Here is a 6,819-nt window from a genome sequence, read left to right as displayed (position 1 = left end):
CCTTGTGAAAATGTGAATAGAGAAACTCTTGGTGAAAGCCTGAAGCCAAGATAACATCTGTTTCAGGTTTAGAAGCATATAGTTGAAATTTTAAGCAGAGAATAGTTCAGCTTCCCAGGAAGAGTACTGGAGGGTACAGCAGAGAGATTGTGAAGAATTTAGCAGCAGCAGCTAAATTCAACAATCAGAAGTGCCTTCATAGGAGGAAAACACTGGAGCGAAATAAATATCAGGCAAAGCAAAAGCCAAGCATGCAAACATGAGTGTGATCCAATGAATCAGACATAACTTTCCTATGTTCATATATGAATACATAACCAGTGTAACTGCACATCATGTACAACTACCAAAATGAAAAGTTATATTCCAGGCATGTATGATACATCAAAATATATTCTACTGTCATGTGTAACTAAAAATAACAAATAAAAAAAGAAAGGGCTTTCAAAAGTTAAAGTGTTATGATCTTATTAATAAAACATGGACCATTTGTGGTCAGTAGCAACAGGTACTCTGGAAAACACACACTGTTCAATGTAGGATCTTACTTAGCATAGACTGACTTGTTCAGTCTGCAGAAGGGATTGTCTTCTGCATGTTTCAACAGGAGAATTACTATGTGAATTTACAATCAACAGAAATGATGATCGTGTGGCACACTGAACTGTGAGCCAAGTTTCCTAGGATATGTTCCCAGTTGGATCACCAGCAGTATGTGTGGCCTAATGCATACTATTTAACTCTTCGTCAGTGCATTTCAAAATAGGAGGGAAAAAAGGTGCATGTTCTATAGTGAGACAGATGTTTATCATGTTTTTTTAAGAAGGCAGTTAGGTGTTTGGAACCAGAAGTTCTCCTGCCATTCAAAATACAGGGTTGGGACACCTACTTCTACAATAATGGTATGTGTTAGATTTTAGGTTTTGCCATATTTTGATGAGTATTAAGCTCTTAAGTAAAATGAAATAATTTTAGGAGAGTTTAAGTTACAATATCAGAAGTTTTAAAACAAGAAATTGATTAGCACCATAGAATTGAAAAGGAAAGAACACACCTAAGCACAGAAGGTGAGGGGGGAAATGTGAAATGTCACAGCAATTGGAAGGAGTGCAAAGCTCACAGCTACAGATTTTTAACTGGAGCTGTCCAACTAGGGTCTCAGTCCTTCAGACAGTAGTCATATGAGTGCATATCAAGGACGCTGTGCTAAAGATTCCTGCATCAATCAGGAGGTTAAGAGGAGACACTCTGCTTTACCACCCCTGGACTTTGGAGAACTTTGAGACAGCCCAAATTATTCTATACTTTGTACATAATTCAGACAGCTGCCCATCATATTGAGAACTAAAGTGTTTTTTTTTTTTTTTTAAATCCCCAAACAGCAGGAATGAGCCTTTCTTTCTCTGGGGTAACTGAGTTCTTTTTAGAACCTCATAAAAATCAACCATTGCATTCAAGATTACCCTCTTTGTCATAGACACAAAGAGATATTGTCTGCCTTTTGGAATCTGACTCAGGGGACTTCCATAAGGATGAAAATATGATTATTGTGAAATGTGTCCAAACCATACATGGATTTCCTCTAAGAAGGAATGGAAGGATGGATGGGGAGAAAGAGAAAGGATTTTTTTAGATGAACTTAAATAGGAGATCACCTCCTTGCATCCAATTACATAAACGCGGAGCTGATAGTTGCTTAATCCTGAGACCCTGAGGCATGTCAATGATTTCAGATGTCTTTCAGCACACATGGATTACACTGTGGAATTTCAGACTATTAAGGAAACCCACACAGCTATGGAATCATAGGAGAAAAGACCTGTGGGAGGAGAGTTAAGAATTCCGCTTCCAAGCAGACGTTATTGCCAGAAGAAGTATTTGAAATGCTTTGGAAGTAATTTTAATTTTAAAATACTTGAAAAATTAAGAGGCACACATCCAAGTTGTCAGTAACAGAACTATTAATGAACAACTAACAATGAAGTGGTTCTTTATAAGAACTCTTCTTGAAACAGACCACTGGCATAGTTTGAAACCTTTAAAGGACTTCTTGCCAACAAAGACAGAAATGGAATGCAGTTTATGTTACCGAGAAGAAGTACATATACAATTGGCAGCACCTTGAAATCTGTGAGAAAATGCTTATGGTTTTAAAATTGAAATCATATACATTATTAGTATGACACACCTGTTTATGCAGAGTGACTCTGGTGTGTGTGTCTGTGTGTTTCTGTATGTGTGTGCATACACATGAATTTATGATTTTTTATCTGCATTCTTCCTAATCCACATATGTTACATAGAACAGTAACATTGACTCACCTGAAAGCTTATTAGAAATGCAAAATTTCGGGCTGGGGATGTGGCTCAAGCGGTAGCGCGCTCGCCTGGCATGCATGCGGCCCGGGTTTGAGCCTCAGCACCACATACAAAAACAAAGATGTTGTGTCCGCTGAGAACTAAAAAATAAATATTAAAAAAAATTCTCTCTCTCTCTTTCCCCCTCCCCCACTCTATCTTAAAAAAAAAAAAAAAGAAAAGAAATGCAAAATTTCAGGTACCATGCAGAAGGATATTCGTTTTATCAGGATCCGCAGATGATTCACATGTACTTTAAAGTTTGAGAAGTGTTGTCTAAATAATTTTGTTTTTAGAAACACATGCCATATCCACTACACACCTGTTCATTGAATTCTTTTTTTCTTTTCCTTTTTTGGTACTGGGGACTGAACCCAAGGGCACTCTACCACTGAGCTATATCCCTAGAACTTCTTATTTTTAACTTTGAGAGAGAGCCTTGTTAAGTTGCATAGGGCCCTGCTAAGTTGCTGAGGCTGGCCTCGTGCTTCTGATCCTCCTTCCTCAGCCTTCTTAGTTGCTGGGATTGTAAGCATGCAGTACCATACCAGCTCACTGAATTCAAAAGTCTGTATGGAAACATGAGGAGAGTTAAAGACAATATAGATATACACGGGCATCTATGAAGTAGAGGATATAAGTTCTATTTCATAAGGAAAAAAAGATGACTCAGAAAAAAGTACCCACATAGAGCATCTTACAAAAAAGTATTTAGTAGTAGTCAAAACCTTTGTAAATTACTATATAAACTCTAATTAATACATATTGACTTATTACAAGGTTTTTGAAACAATGGAAGTTTATAAACTGTGACATGCCATCTGAACAGAAGTATAATTTTACTCTTTCTCTAGACAGAGGGCCAGGTCATCCTTTGTTCCTCATTCTTTCTTACCTTACTTCATGGAAAACACGAGGCTTTTTATCTCTGATATTTCTGACTCTGGTGCCTTTCTTCTCGTCCATTATCAATAATGCCTTCTGTTGCCTTCTGTGATGGTTGATTCTGGGTGACAGATAGACGGAATTAAGGAATACCCAGATAGCTGCATTTGCTATTCTCCACCATTGCACTGATTATTCTCGATGCTGCAGTAGACACTAAGCCCATCCTCTTCTATTGAAAGGGAAGCCCAGGTGGTCTGGCATTTGATCCAGGGAAAGAGCTTCATGGTGTGTCTGAGTGGGTGTTTTCACAGGAGATTGTTATGTGAGTTGGTGGCTGAGTGGGGACGTTCGGCCCTCCGTGTGGGTAGGCACCATCCAATCAGCTGAGGCCCAGATGGAACAAAAAGGCAAAAGAAGAGTGGATTCTTGCTTTCTCTTCCAGAATATGGTGCTCTTCCTCTTCTGTTCTTGAACATCAGAAGTATGAATTCTTGATGCTATGGACTCTTGAACTCACACCAGAGGCTCCTCCCCGATCCCCAGGCTCTTGGGCCTTCAGCTATGCACAGAGATAGATTATGGACTATCCTCAGTTCTCAGACTTACACTGAAACACTCTTGACTTCCAGGGTTCTCCATCTTGCAGACAGCCTGTTGGGGAGCTCAGCCTCTACAATCAAGTGAGCTAACTCCCCTCATAAATCCCTTTTCATCTATCTCTTTGTCTTTATCCTATGGATCTGTCTCTCAGGAGAACCCTGACTAAAATACCCTCCTGAAAACAAACTGAATCTTTTCACTTGTTTCCATGTAACTCATTCTTGGCTCTCCTTGCCCATAAAATTCAAATTCAAGTGTCTTGACACTATAAACCACTTAACTTTCAGGCTTATTTGCTTGTAACTGCTTTCATTTCTCTACCCCTACCACACCCTATGCCATAACTGCCCGTGGCCATTATCTTTTTCCTGTTAACTTCACCAAGTTCATCAGCCCACTTGGGTTTGTTCATTAGAATCGCCTTCTTGCCTCTAACAATATAATTGTTGAAAAGCATTACCTATTTTTCCTTGAAAAGTCTTTAGTAAACAGAAAATGAGATTGTGTTAGTTGTATATGAACTATCTTTTCAAAAAATTTACCTTCTTGTTTAGTTACAAGTCTCAAAGCATCCAAAGTCATTAACAGCTACAAATGTCGGAGTTTGGATAATATTTTCTCACCAGTCTAACCACTGACAATCACTAATCAATCAAGGATATATGTAGGGTATAATTTGACTAAAGGTTAAGACTTACAAGGATAGTAAAAACTTTTGGTGTCTAAAGCATTAGACATTTTCATTTCTAATGTTGTTAAATTAGTAGAGGATAGGAAAGGTAGCAGAATACAACAGTTACTAATATGGCATTATGTAAAAATGTGGATGTGTAACTGATGTGATTCTGCAATCTGTATTTGGGGTAAAAATGGGAGTTCATAACCCACTTGAATCTAATGTATGAAATATGATATGTCAAGAGCTTTGCAATGTTTTGAACAACCAATAAAATAAGATAAAATACAAACAACAAAAAAATGTACAGAATAAACTTAAAAATATTTTCAAACTTTAAGTTCTCCATCATATTAATATTCTATGATATATAATTATACCATACAATATGATACATTTTACAAATATATACATGTATTCACAATATACATTTTATGTATTCAGATCATAAATACATAATTTGAATATCAAATACTGCATTTTCAAAAGTTTTGAGACATTAAATAATATATATTTGAAATGCCATCTATCCATATATTATAATTCAGTATAGTATATTATCTGATACTGCAAAATTAGATTCTTGAATCTGTTTTTAATACACTACTAAAAGGTGACTAGGGGGGAAGAAAAGGTGACTAGGAGCTAAATATTGCATAGTGATACTTGTATAATTACTCAACTTCTATGTGTTTATTTTCCCAATTGCTATCAAACTTGAGATTTCACACTGAAAATAGTTCAGAAAACCATGGTTCCAAGGCATCCTTTTAAGAACCTGACATGATTTGATTCTAAGGTATACAATTCATAATAAAAAAATAACAAGTGACAGTTGTACAATGGCATATTTAGGATAAGAGTAGAATAAAATTATTTTTAATACCAACAACAAAAATAGCACAATAATGGTGAAAGGAATACTTGCAGCAAAAGCTTTCCAGTATCCTAGAAAGCAACCAGTCCAGATTGGAACGGAAGCACAAAGAGCTACAAAATAGTGTTTCCCAGGAAAAACAGTAAAATTGATAGATTTCGTGTTATTTTTTAACACATTCAGATTACATTTATAAAATACTGTAGGCAAATGAAAGTATAATCATCAAATACTATGTGAGTCTACCATGAAATTTTGTGCATACATAGTAATATAAACAACAACAAATAGAGCTGTAACCCAAAGATATGAAATTGCTGTATTGGAAGGATGAAAGAATAAGTTTATATGTTTATCAGGAAGGAGTGGGGCTTGGAAAAACTAAATACTCACTTTGTAAAAAATATCCTTTAATAGGACTATATAATTTATCCACTATTGCATAACATCTTATCCCAAACTTTGAGGTTAACAATGAACATTTGTTACTGTGCACAGTTTCTGTGCATTGGGACATTGAGAGCAGCTTAGCTGGTCATTCTGTTTCAGAATCTCTCACAGTTGAACTCAAGATGCAGCTGAGGTTTTACTGGAGACAGAGGATGAGCTTCCAAGATACACAGGGCTGGCCAGAAGCTCTTCAAACAGTTGGTGCATCATTTGTGTTGTTGTCAGTTAAAAAAAAAAAAAGCCAGCTGAAGAGTTTGCTTGTTTCTTATAAAAAAGATGGTAGATTCATGGACCTCTTCATAGAGCTTCTTGATTGTCCTTATAGTATGTAAGCTGCTGTCCTCCTCAGACTAAATCACCCAAGAGTGAGCAAGGTAGGAGATACTATGTATTGCCAAAATCTAGAGGTGCAAGTCACTCGGCAGCATTTCCACAGCATCCAATTGGTTACAAAAGTCACTCAGTCCCATTCAGTGTGGGAGAGGGCTAAACAAGGCCATAAATCTATAACTGAGGGTTATGGAGGGTCATCTTAAAGGCTGGCAACTACTGGAAATTTTTCGAAAATAGCTTTTTTTTAATTCAAGAAATTTGTATATTACTTAGAAATAGGGGTTAACTACTAAAAATAAACAATTAAAATAGGTTAAAATGGTTGCTTCTGGGGATGAAAATGCAGGTGGTGTGAACAACATATATTTTAATTTATAGAGCTACTTGACTTTTAAAATTGTATAAATTTCCAAATTAAAATAAACAATAATGAACTAGTAAGGTCAATTTGGTAAATATATTTTAATCCTAAGCAAATGAACAGATGCATAATTCAAACTGTAGATACAACTGAAATCACATTTGAGTTTGCATCTCTCTCATTGTGTTCTGTTATGTTATAAAAGTTTCTAGTTGAAGTCTTTAGTCTTAATAATTTAATTGTCTTACTCCTACAAAAACCATTCGGTATTTTTAA

The sequence above is a fragment of the Callospermophilus lateralis genome, chromosome 16, assembly GCF_048772815.1.
Source record: "Callospermophilus lateralis isolate mCalLat2 chromosome 16, mCalLat2.hap1, whole genome shotgun sequence".
Classification (NCBI taxonomy): Eukaryota; Metazoa; Chordata; class Mammalia; order Rodentia; family Sciuridae; genus Callospermophilus; species Callospermophilus lateralis.
The sequence above is the reverse complement of the archived record's forward strand: the minus strand, read 5'-3'. Positions refer to the sequence as shown.